We start from the raw sequence: 13,409 nt of genomic DNA, 5'->3' as shown, positions 1-13,409 counted from the left end.
CGGAATCTGGAGCCCGCTTTGAATTCTGTGTCTCCCTCTCTCTCTGCCCCTCCTCCACTCATACTCTGTCTCTGTCTCTCTCTCAAAAATAAATTATTACAAAAATACAAAAAAATGAATACAGGGCAGTACAAAGAATTCCCATATTTCCTCTACCTGAATCAAGCAGGTTCTCCTATTATTAACATCTTGCATTAGTGTGGTACAGTATTTATTATAGTTAACATTATTACTTTTGGACAATTCTCAGCCATTATTGCTTTAAATATTTCTTCTGCTCCTTTCTCTCTTCTCCTTCTAGTTTCCCAATTACTAGTATCTTACATATTTTGTATTTGTCTTAGATATCTTGGATATACTGGGATGTTTTGGCTTTTCATTTTTGTTTCTCTTTGCATTTCAGTTTGATAGGCTTCTATTGACCTATCTTCATTTTCACTGATTCTTTCCTTGGCTATATCCAATCTGCTAATAACCTGTCAAAGGCATTCTTCATTTCTGTTACAGTGTTATGATTTCTAGCATTTCCTTTTGAATTGTACCTGGAGTTTTCCTACCTCTGTTTATATTACGCATCTATTCTTGCATATTATCTACTGTTTCCATTAGAGCCTTTAACATATTAATCATGGTTATTTTAAATTCTCTGATAATTTTATTAAAATGTATCACATCTGAGTCTAATTTTGATGTTTATGTCTTCATTTTCTTCACCTTGAATTAAAAAAAATTAATGTTTATTTATTTTGAGAGTGAGAGAAAGCAAGTGGGACAAAGAGAGAGGGGAGTGAGAGGGGGGAGAGAAAGAATCCCAAGCAGGCTTTGTATTGTCAGCACAGAGCCCAAAATGGGGCTTGATCTCACTAACCTTGAGATCATGACCTAAGCCAGTATAAGAGTCAGGCATTTAACTGACTGAGCCACCTAGGTGCCCCTTTTACCTTGTAATTTTTTTGTGTTGTTGGTAAATGCATTAATAGGAACTTAGGCTTTTACTATGAGGGTTTTTCTTTTAAATCTGGTTAGGAGCTGAGCTGTGTTTAATGTTTGCTTTTGGTATAGGTGTCAGAGGTCTTAGTTTCTTCTAATCTTCTAGTTGTTTTTTCTCCCTCAATTGTTTTTGGGTTTCCCTGAGAATTTCTTTTCAAGTAGAATCTGTATCTTAAAGTGTCTTGGTTGTAATCCATTATTATCCTGAAGTCCTGTTGATGTGGTTCTAGTGTTAAGGAAGGGAAGCATTCTGTAATCTTATGATTGACTCTCAACTTTTTAGCAAGCTTGAGTTCCTGGGCTGTGATCTTCAGAAGAATTCATTAGCCTTTTTCACCCTTCCCCTACCTGAGACAGGGAGGCTAGACAAGGCTGTGGGTGTCTAATTTCCCTTCCTCCATGTCAGATAAGAATCAAGATGAAGTAGCTTCCTTTGGAGAGCAAGGATTTGTTACAAAGAACTCTCTGAGCATATTTAGAAAGAAATTTTTGCAGATTGTTTGGACATATAACATTCCTTAAGATGTACAGTGTTATAATTTGATATACTTATATATTGCAAAAAGATTACCCAGCTGTATTTAAAACTATTTAATTTTCTTCTTTTCTTGCCTGAAGCAGGAGGAATTTTTTTTCCCTCTGATCTTTGCTATGAGAATGTGGTGGAGCTCTTGGAGATAATACCCATGCATGTGTGGGGACCTCCCTAAAACTGGGCCCCCAGAAGTTTTACTTCTCAAGTTAGTTCACATTCAGACTCTAATAATTCTTCCGAGTTACCATATAAGTGTTCCTACCTGTTTCTGGCTTCAGGGGTTTCTGCTTCACCTTAGCTGATCTCAGCGGTGGCTCACCGTATTCAATTTACTGTCTTTCTAACGTTCAGAGTGGTGGTTTGCCCTGTAACCTCAATCCTCTGATAGAGCTAAGAAAAGTCATTAATTTTATTTTTTAGGCTTTTTCTTTTATTGTAAGGACAAGAGTGATCATTTCCAAGCTCTTTACACATCAAAGCTTAAACCAGAAGTCATTTATTTTTTTCTATTCTCTTAGCATATTTCCTGTGTTCGATACAGTATTAGTAAGTATAGTTATCATGCTCACATGTTAGGTCTCTAGACTTATTTATCCCATATAATGTAACTTTCTACCCTCTGACCATCATCTCCTGATTTCCTACACCTCCATTCCCCTGGTAATCACTATTCTACTTTCCACTCCTATGAGTTCAGCTTTATTTATTTATTTTTTTGAGATTCCACATATACATGAGATCATACAATATTTTGAAAATGGTGCCAAGTTAATTCAATAGGTATGCCTGTAATTTGAACAAATAACTAAATAACCACATAGAAAAAGTAATGAATGTGAAACAGTACCTTTTAAAATACAGAAAAATTAAATTATTCAAGTGGATCCAGACTAAAACATAAAAGCTAAAATGTGACAATATTTACAAGAAATACAAAATAAAATCTTCACCAAGTGGGGCAGGCAGTGATTTATTAACACACGGATGCCTGGGTGGCTCAGTCAGTCAAGCATCTGATTCTTATTTCAGCTCAGGTCATGATCTCATAGTTCATGGGATCCAGCCCTGAGTTGAGTTCTGCACTGACAGGGAGAAGCCCACTTGGGATTCTCTCTCTCCCTCTCTCTGTGCCCCTTCCCTGTGCTCTCTCTCTCTCAAAATAAATAAACTTTAAAAACAAAAAAGAAAGACATAAAAAGCTCAAGTTGTAAAAAATATATAAAATAATTGGACTTCCTTAAATTAAGAATGTCCTTCAGAAGATACCAATTAATATTTTTTTTTAAATGACACAGATTATAAGACATACATTTGTATTTATGTTTGTATGTGAATGTATATACATACATAAAGAACTCCTGTAATTCAGTAATAAGAAAATCCAACAAAAGTAGGTGTGCAAAAGACTGGAACAAGCACTTGATAAAAGAAGATAGGGGCACCTGGGTGGCTTAGTCAGTTGAGTGTCTGACTTTGGCTCAGGTCATGATCTTACAGTTCGTGAGTTTGAGCCCCACATTGGGCTCTGTGCTGACAGCTCACAGCCTGAAGTCAGATTCAGATTCTGTTCTCCCTCTCTCTCTGCCCCTCCCCAGCACTCTCTCTCTCTCTCTCTCTCTCAAAAATAAACGTTAAAAACTTAACAATAAACTTAAAATAAATTAAAAATAAATAAATAAAACTAAAAGAAGATAAAGAAATGGCCAATAAACAAAAAACATTCTCAACATTATTTGCCACCAAAGCAATGCACCTTAAAACTAGAATGAGATGTAACTTCACACATGCTATAATAACAAAATTTTATAATTTTATACTTTTTTTAATTTAAAAAAATTTAAAGATTGACAATACCTAGTGTTAGTGAAGATTTTGAACAATTGGAACTATCACATTGTTGCTACTAGGAGTGAAAAAAATGCTACAACTGGGCAGGGAAATTTCTTACATATTCAAATATACACCTTTCCTGAGATTTTGCAATTCCATTCATCAGTTTAATCAAGAGAAATGTAAACATCCTTCCAGAGAAATATCTGTACATAAATGTTTATAGCAGGCTTTCTGCACAATAGCCAGAAACTAAACACAACCCAAATATCAATAAACCGGTGATTTTTAAAAGATGTATGGATATACATGCAATGGAACACTGCTTATCATTAAAAAATATACAATCTACTAAAAATGCAACCTATAATGCATTATATATAACCTATAGTGCAACCAAAAATGCATTATAGGTTCATCTCACAGACATAATGATTAGCAAAGGAACCTAAGTCAAAGGGATCATAATGTATAGCTTCCTTTATTTGAAGTTCTAAAATAGCCTGCTAAACTATGGTGATGGGAAAGAAGACATGTCAGGTAGGAGGGTAGACTGCTAACATGCACAAAGAGACTTTGGTACTTTGGAGATGATGGAAATGTTTCATATATTGAATAAACATTTGTCAAAACTAATGAATTCCTTACTTAAAAGCTATGTATTTTATTAAATGAAAACTAATTTCATTAAAATTGATCAAAATAAATTTGTCTACACAATTCCCTGTGTCTAGAGGAATGCCTAGAAAATAATGGGCTCATGATAAATATTTCTTAAATGAATGAGTGAATTAACTCAACCAAAAAATGTAAAAATGTATAAATAATTAAATAAATGAATATATACATCAATTCTGGGATGAATTGGGAAGGCAATAATTACTATAGAAGGTCAAAAAAGGGAGAGTTTGGTGAGAATTTGGAGAGGAAGAGAAGGTGATTCCAAATGGACCTGGAAATATACATCAATCATAAGTAAGAAATGGCTCTCACTTTGAGAAAAGGAAACCAGCATTTGAGAAAAAACACAAAGACAGGAATGATTATGAGTGTTCTTAAACTAATGAAGAAATGAATCTTCATCTGAAAACTCTCTTTAGAATTATAATGATTTTAATCAGTAAGTAATTATTATAATAAATAATTTGAACCAGGTATAGCAGATAGATTGAATTTATGAAAGAAAAAATGAAATATGGCCTTTTGTAGCAACATGGATGGAACTGGAGAGTGTTATGCTAAGTGAAATAACTCATGCAGAGAAAGACAGATACCATATGTTTTCACGCTTATGTCAATCCTGAGAAACTTAACAGAAGACCATGGGGGGTGGGAAGGGGGAAAAAAAAGTCAGAGAGGGAGGGAGCCAAAACATAAGAGACTCTTAAAAACTGAGACTAAACTGAGGGTTGACGGGGGGTGGGAGGGAGGGGAAAGTGGGTGATGGGCATTGAGGAGGCACCTGTTGGGATGAGCACTGGGTGTTGTATGGAAACCAGTTTGACAATAAATTTCATATTAAAAAAAAGAAAGAAAGAAATCAGGAAAACCTACTGCAATCATCTATCACAATGTAATAATGATTGGTGATATAATAATCTAAGAACCAAGAGGTAACAGCTTAGATTTACGGTACAAGCATGCAACGTAATAAGAAATATATATCTGTTCTCTACCCCTGATTCCTGACGTGGCACTCTTAAAAACCTGGCAATTTTATTAGGGGTACTATTCAAAACCTTCCAGTGGTTTCTCATCACTCTAACAAATTAAATCCAAACTTTCTACTATATCCAACAAGAGCCTTCATGATCTCTACCTAAGTAACTCTCTAGATTCATCCCCTAGGGCTCTGCCTTGGCCCATACTGCTCAGGCCATTCTCTGAGGAACATGCTACCACTTTCTAGCCTCAGGGTCTTTACCTAGAACACTTTTCCCTAAAACATTCATAAAGTTTGATTCATCACTCCACTCAAAGCTCAGTGCAAATGATGTCACTGCCCCATGGAAGACTGACTTCATCACGCTATCAAAAATAGGATCACAAAACTTATCCTTTCATTCTCTGTCCTCTTACTCTGCTTTATTTATCATCATAGACTTCATATTGCTCTGAAAGCATGTTGCTTAGTTACTTATTTGCTAGTTGATCATCCAAATCTTTCTCCACCTCTAAAATACAAACTCCAAGAGGACTCTTACTCATTAGTGATTCTCCAAAGTCTTTTTTGGAGTGAATGAATAGGTCATAAAAGCGTAGTTCCAACACTTACTACCTATATGAACTTGGAGGAGTTAATTAAACTTTCTAACTCTCAGAATCATCATTTCTTCAATGGAAATAAAAATAAGACTACTGCTATCTAGGATTTTATGGGGATTAAATTGGAGAATATATTCAAAGGACCCCATGTAGTACTAGCCCAGAGTTAGCAATAAATAAATTGTAGTCCTCACAGACTGGATGGGTCAAATGATTCCAGCACCTTAAAAAGATGATAAATTATAAGGTTTTTACATTTTTAGTATGGGGCGGGGGGTGGGGGTATTCTCCATAATGTTAAAGGTTTTTCTTCTCAGAGTCCCCATTTGTGGAGCCACTTGAGGCTCTGGGAAAACCCACATGGGAAGCTATTAACAAAGTTCTAGGGCATAAAGCAACATGCTCTCATTTGTTCAACTTCAAAAACAGACTCAGTGCACATACTCTATCTGTACAACAACCATTTATAGAGTTCACTGATATTGTGATTCCTTGAGGCAAACTGACTATAAACTGGTTTAAGAGAAAATGAAAAAAAAAGTCTCTCTCTCATTTCAGTTCAGGTTATTGGAGTTTTGATTCCGACATGATTCCAAGTACATAAAAATCCAATCTGGAGTGAAGACACTTACAGCATGGTTGTTGGTGAATGCACCATAAAGGTATGAAACATCACATGACTGGGTGTACAGTTACAGCTCACGCAAGGGAGGAAACATGTCCGATACCCACTGCAACAGAAGTGCATGTTTCCAGAACCACAGGACTAGAGAGTGACATACGAACTCTGTGTTCACTCTGTATTATAAAGGCACTGTTTAGCTTTAGGAAACAGCTTAGAAGACTGTGATAAGGAAAGCCCATTCTCTTGAAGATTTATGATTTTTAAATTTCCATCTCAACACCATGAAGTCATGCTCGGTCTCTGAAAACAGATTTTGTGGGGCCACAGTCCTTCCGAGGAATTTTATGCAGAAGTCCAGGTAGCTCCCCAACTAGCTTCCCCACCACTGTTCTAATCCATCTCACACTTTGCCAGTAGATGAATGTGCCCCAAATGCACTACTGTCCCTGCCTGTCCTTTCCAAAAGCACTTACTGGATTCCCCATTGTTTGTTTATGGTTTGAATCTCAAATTCCTAAAGTTAACATCCAAAGGTTTAAAGATTTGGATCTTGATTATCTTCCTAATCGTGTCTCTTACTACTCCTTTCAATATGTTCTTACTTCTTAATATAATTTTATAAGAGACTCTTTTTTTAATGTTTATTCATTTTTGAGAGAGAGAGAAGAATGGAGCATGAGCAGGGGGGAGGACAGAGAGAGATGAAGACACAGAATCTAGAGCAGGATCCAGGCTCTGAGCTGTCAGCACAGAGCCCAACGTGGGGCTCAAATTCACAAAGCATAAGATCATGACCTGAGCCTAAGTCAGATGCTTAACTAACTAAGCCAACCAAGTGCCCCAATGAATATAATTTTATGGTTATTACTTGTCTGTCCCTGGGCCTTTTCTTACCTTATTCTCCCTTCTAGATGGATCATTAGACTACTCTCTTTCTGTCCAAATCCTTGTGATATTCTTACCTAACTTGAAAATTCCTTAGTTTTATTCTTGTATTTTACTCCCAGTCTTTGTAATACTATGTATTATAGGACTATTTTTGTCCCTGTGGCATAATTACAGCTCATCCACTTTATTCATTCCATACATTCCTACTAGGCGCTAGGTACCATGCTAAGCGCTGGACCTTTGGTACTGAACAAAAACAGACTTGGCTCCTGATTTCATGGTATTGTTTGTTAGTGAGCCTTCAGAAATAAACTAAATAATGGCAGAAACAAATGCACTATTACAATCATAATAATGAGTGAGACGTACAAATGCCATGAGATCCTAAAATAGTAAATGTGACCCAGTCAACAAGATTAGAGAAGGCTTGCCTACAGAAATGACAGTCAAGAGGATGAAATCTGAAGAACTGCTTCGAGTTTATTGGATAAAGAGGGTGGGAAAGAGAGTTTCTGGCAAAGTGCCTGTATTGGAAGGGAAACAGGCAAGAAATAGGAACTGAGAGGCGCCAAGGTTGATGGAGCAGAAAAATAGCAGTGTGCTGTGCAGAAAAATGGATTTGGAAAGTTGGGGAGTGGCCAGGCCATAGATGGCCTTCTAGGACAGTGGTTCTCAAGCAGTTAGTCTCAAGAGCACTTTACTCTCTTAAAAGTTAACCAAAACTTCAAGGAACCTTTGTTCATCTGTGCATTATATCTATCAACAGTTACTGTATTATAAATTAAATCTGAGAAATTTTTAGTGTTTATTAAAATAACAAAAACAGGGGCACCTCGGTGGCTCAGTTGGTTAAGTGTCCGACTTCGGCTCAGGTCATGATCTCAGGGCTCGTGAGTTCGAGCCCCGCATCGGGCTCTATGCTCATAGCTCAGAGCCTGGGGTCTGCCTCAGATTTTGTGTTTCCCCTCTCTCTCTGCCCAACCCCCACTCGTACTCTGTCTCTCTCTGTCTCTCAAAAATGAATGCCATTTTTTTAAATAACAAAAGTAAATGTATTACGCATTAACATGAATAGTATGATATTTATTTAAATAAAACACCTATCTCAAAACAAAAAAGAACTAGAGAGAAAGGAGTGATAGTTTTATGTTTTTGAAAGTCCCTGTAATATTTGCCTCCATAGAAGAACTGGATTCTCACATCTGCTTCTGCATTTGTTCTGTTATAATATCATAGGTCAGGTTGCCATGGAAAATTCCAGTCCACTGAGAAAGAATGAGTATAACAAACCATAGTATTATTAAGAAAATAATTTTGACCTTGTGGAACCCCTGAATAGGTCCCTAAAGGACCTGAGAATAGCTGTTCTACGTCACGGTAATAGATTTATGTCCTATACCGTGTGAAGAGCATTACAAGGAAGCAAGAAAAGAGGTGGGTGGATGAAAGCAGTAGCATTTTGCAACATTTTAGTGAGACTGGTAGCTCAGACTAGCCTGTTTCACACTTACAGGGAAGGTGGAAAATTCCAGTTAGGAGATTTAATGGACAACACTTGGTGATAGATTTGATAAGGAAAAAGAAAGAAAGAGCTGAAAAGGATGTGTTCTAGCCTTCTGGTTTGTACTACTAGGTAGATAACTGGACTCTTCACTGAAAGAGGAAACAGAGAAATAGAAACAGTCTTGTGCAGCACAGTCACAGATTTAGTTTGGCCAAGTTGAGTCTGAAGTGCTTTTAAGTTATCCCTCCCAAAATAGCAAGTAAACTGTCACCTATATATGCCTAGAGCACAGAGTACTGGCCTTGGGTAAACAGAGACATGTGTGAGCCCTGTCCCTATGATGGCTGATAAAGTATATGTTTGCTTAGGGGAAAATAAAGAGAAACTAAAGTGCAGAACCGAGCGTCAAGGAATTCCTAAATGTAATGATTGAGGTGAGGAAGCCATATTAGTAATGCAAAAAGGCGGCAGTGTAGCCACTGAGCTAGAGGGAAAATCAGGAGAGTATTCTCTTCGGGAATAACCATTGAAGTAAGTCTCCTGAGGAAGATAGGATCCAAGTTAACATTTCGTTGTTGTTTTACTCCACTATCACTTTGGAAGCAAAAGTACCATGGACCTAAAGATCCGATTATATGAGAATGGAACTAAATTCAAATATAAACAACTGTGCAGAACCTGGCTGGTCAGAAGCTAGAAGGGAGATTTTTTGATTGGGAAGCAGTTTTTCTCGCAGACAGTGCTTGCATTGAGTCACAGGTCAAATGTTACCTAAGAGCTAGTCATTATATCTGGTTACAGAATGCAGGTAAGAGAGATTATGTATGCTATACTCATTTACTCAGTTCTTCAAAAAAGCCTTAGGGAGAAAAATCATATGAAGATGTTCCATCTTTGACTAAATGTAGAAAGTTTTTCAGGGCTTTAGAGAATCTGCGTACCTGATCATTGCATTTCTTATTAAAAAATTAATATGTGTTAAGATTTTCTTTCTTTTTTAAGTTTTTTAAAAATTTATTTATTTGAGAGAGAAAGAGAGAGCAAGCAGGGGAGAGGCAGACAGAGGGGGAGAGAGAGAGTATCCCAAGCAGGCTCGGCACTGTCAGCACGGAGCCTGATGAGCGGCTCGAACTCACAAACCATGAGATTGTGACCCGAGCTGAAACCAAGAGTTGGACAGTTAACCGACCACCCAGGCACCCCAATATGTGTTAAGATTTTCTTAAATTCATTTAGAATTTGGGATCTGATGCAAGCTGGAATGTTCCCCTTCTGAAATTCTTTTAGTAAGAAAAATGTCTCGGAAAACAAATGTATTCTATCCTTTGGGAATAAATGAATTTAATGTAAATTACAGTAAACAATATTGATCAAAAAGAATAGGGTCAAAAGAAAGAAAAGTTGGAGGAGCAAATAGCTGAGAATGTCATTTCTGCATAGCAAAGGAAAATCATAGGGTAACACACTAGCTGACTTAGAGCAGCCAATATTTTAGCACATCAGCCATGTGACAAGTAACATGACAGATACCTCAGATAAAAATATGAAAACGAGAACATTTATACTCTGGGGATAGGAATGTGTAAATGCATGACTCCAAAACAACGTGGCTAGTGCCATATTTTTCTTAGTCTTTTTCTTTCTGTTGATGGAAGGGAAAGACACAAGGATTTCAAACTCTCTGAGACATAACGAGGTATTGAAAAGGCAATGGAATGAGAAGAAATGGAGAAGCCTAGCACTCATACTAGATGAAGTTACAGTATGGCTTATTAAGGCCTACCAAAAATAACATCAAAGCTTTAGAGAAACCTAGGTATTTTGACAACAAATTAAGTCAGCAGAAACAGAAGAGTTGGAGGAAATGTTGCCTATAGTTTTGATTTGGGTTAATTGACAACCAATTCAGCAAACCAGACCAAACAGACTATTGGTGGTAGCTGTGACAGAGAAATGAAGGCGGTTATTAAAAGAAGCCAAAGGTATTTGTTACCAACTTGCTTAGAAAGTCATTTCAGACAGCTTCTTCAAATAATAATTCCGCGGCACTGAAGGAAAAAAACAAAGTTAGCAAGGTTTAATTGATGAAACAGAATCTGTACAAACATATCATTTTAGTCCTAGGTATTTTTATTTTCTTATATATTGCCTTAAGTTACTCGGTTAAGCTCTCTTTAAAAAGGATTCACTTTTGCTGAAGATGTATTTTTGTGAAAAATTAATTTATTTAAAGTGTTGTTCAGTCTTTCTATGTGTGATACAATATACTAGCTAATGATGATATTAACAGCAACTCAAACATGTGATAGGTTTATTCACCTTTTTGAGCTGCTAGTAAGGAATGGATGAAGGCAACCCTTTCCTTGGGTTGCAAAATGTCTTAACAGTGATGTATCACCCAGGATATTGTTAATATGCTCAATATCAGAATTTAGGAAGAAATAAAATCAGTGCACATGTCAGAGATACAGCTCTTACGCATACCCTTGGATTATTGCTACAGATCAGGAACAAATGTAACTTTACTGAGTCACCCAGCTGGCCACTTGCACAGACCTCCTCCGCTTCTGTGATATCCTAGTGCAGCACATTTTACAGAGCCAGGAATATGAGAAGAGGCCACAAATGTGTAGACTTGGTCGCTCAAATAGAACAAGATTTATGAATGTGAACACTTACCTGAGAGTTTCAGTTCAAACTCAGCCCATGACCTAGTCACAATACAGCCATCAAGGGCTCAGCCCACTGTGTGTAGGCAACCAATAATGGGAGGAGATAAATAGGACAATGGCAACATGTGCAAAGTGCTCCTGGGGCAAATGTAAGAGCAGCAAAGTGACCTAGAAAGAGGGTAAATCAAAAAGGAAATGCTTGAGCTATGTTTTAAACACTTAATAGACATTTTCCAAGAAAAGGAAAATGAACAAAGCACACTAGGTAGAGAGACAAAATCATCAAAGGCACAGTCAGGTAGAAGAGAATAGGATATTTGTGAACCGACAATCATTTGACATGGATCAAGTGGACATTTGGAATGGGACTGGAAGAACAAGAGCCTTCAAAGGCTGGGTGAAAAAGCCCAAAGATGAAGGTCCTCAGATGTCACACAAAGGCATTTGGCTCTATGCTATATCCACTTGCAAAGGAAAGATTTTAACAGTGAGCCCCTATTTTTAAAAATGGTATCTTTGTGAGAGTTTAATACATAAAAATGAACACAAGTGAATGAAGATTGGGGTTCTGAGACCACATTTATTGCTCTCCTCAACCCCAGAGGGGACAGAGAGGAAAGGGGGGCTGGGGGCCAAGCAATGCTGAGGAGGTAGAATGGAGTTGTCCCATCCTTCAGACACACCCACGCAGCAAAACCACAACCACAAAACCTGCAACTGCCTTCCTATAGGAGGTGAGGCAAGGCTTCTATGATCATCCGACCTTCCTTCTACTCGTCAACATTACCTACCAGTAGTCACTACAGACGACTCTTCACCTGTCTGTCCTTTACAAGTGGTTTGATAGGAGTCCCACATTAAACTATTTCTTACTCCACACACTTCCGGTGAGATCACATCCCCTCTCATGGTTTAACGAAGACCCAAATGTCAAAGATTCCCCAAAATATGATCTCTGATCATGATATCTCACCTGAGATTCCAACTGGGCTTTTCTACTTGGCTCTCTTATACATCTCCGACCCAGAATGCTAAAATTGTAGCCTTAGAAAGGATTAGAAACATCTGCCCCTCCATGTCTACATTTTACAGATGAAAAATATAACCCAAAGATATTTATTGCTCTGTCAGGTTGTCTTTCTCCTCAGTGTCTGAAACGGGAACAGAACCCAAATGCCCCAACTCATATTTCTTCTTTCTCCCATTACTTAATTCGACTGTATGCACTGAATCCAGGGATGGGCTGTATTATGGGGACAGCACTGAGCTAGGCACATTAGGGAATATAACAATGAGTAACACACTTCAAGCAGCTTATAATCAACTACAGAGAGTAAATATGTACCGTAACACAAGGCAAAATAGAAGTGCTCCATGAACGCTATAGAGAAGAGCTACAGGGTCCAAATGAGGGCCAGTTTGTGTTTGGTTTTGTTTGTATTTTTTAATATGTGTTACACATTCATATGCTTCTTGCATGAATTTAGCTATATTCCTAACCATGTCTGCTTTACACACCAAGCATACAGTTGGCATGCGCATGTTCCCTCCTCAAAGGAAAGCCACAAATTAACTTCAGGATCATAGATGGAGCTTTGTGTATTTTCTTGCCCCAAACGAACACAAAGTCATTAACTTCTCCGAGTCTGGGGAAATCCCGGGGTGAAGACAGATACAGAGAGGCAGTAAAGCAATTTGAGCCCAGAGCGGATGGCGTGTTGCAGAAAGCGCACAGTGGATCATGCGACAAGCTGTCAGGCCCGCTTCCCACGCTGCGGCAACACCTCAACACAGCCTTACATTCAGAAAACAACCTGTTTGTTTATTTCAACTGCATTGGCTGTGAGAGAGAGCCTCAGTCTTGGAACTGCAGCATCCACAACAGTTCTTTCTGTCTCCTCTTGGACTTCTCCAGGTTTGGAACTCATTAGGGAGGCAGAGAGAAATGTAGAGCTCAGGAAAGTGAAATGCGTATCACTAGGAACCTTTTCAATTTGAGTTTGTAGAGAGAATACCTATTAGGAAAGATGTTACTGTGTGAGATCCCTGAAGTCTTCTTATGGACTGTGAGCAATGATAATAAGGAACAAGAGTTCAGCA

General features: G+C 37.8%; 1 long non-coding RNA gene across 2 annotated transcripts in view; it reads right to left on the bottom strand.

Moving 5' to 3' along the window:
- LOC132687634 (uncharacterized) overlaps positions 1–13,409 on the bottom strand; it is a 39,818-nt gene that overhangs the window by 13,946 nt on the left and 12,463 nt on the right. The window contains exon 1 of one of the 2 annotated variants that reach the window (XR_009614213.3): positions 10,635–10,797. The exons of the other annotated variant lie outside the window; for it this stretch is intronic. This is a non-coding gene — a long non-coding RNA (uncharacterized LOC132687634). Of the gene's footprint in view, positions 1–10,634; positions 10,798–13,409 lie in introns of those variants that run through there. 2 annotated transcript variants of the gene reach the window in all.

The sequence above is a fragment of the Panthera onca genome, chromosome A3 (genome assembly GCF_046562875.1).
Source record: "Panthera onca isolate mPanOnc1 chromosome A3, mPanOnc1 haplotype 2, whole genome shotgun sequence".
Taxonomy (NCBI): Eukaryota; Metazoa; Chordata; class Mammalia; order Carnivora; family Felidae; genus Panthera; species Panthera onca.
Note: the sequence above shows the minus strand (reverse complement) of the source record. Positions and strands in the feature narration are given on the sequence as shown.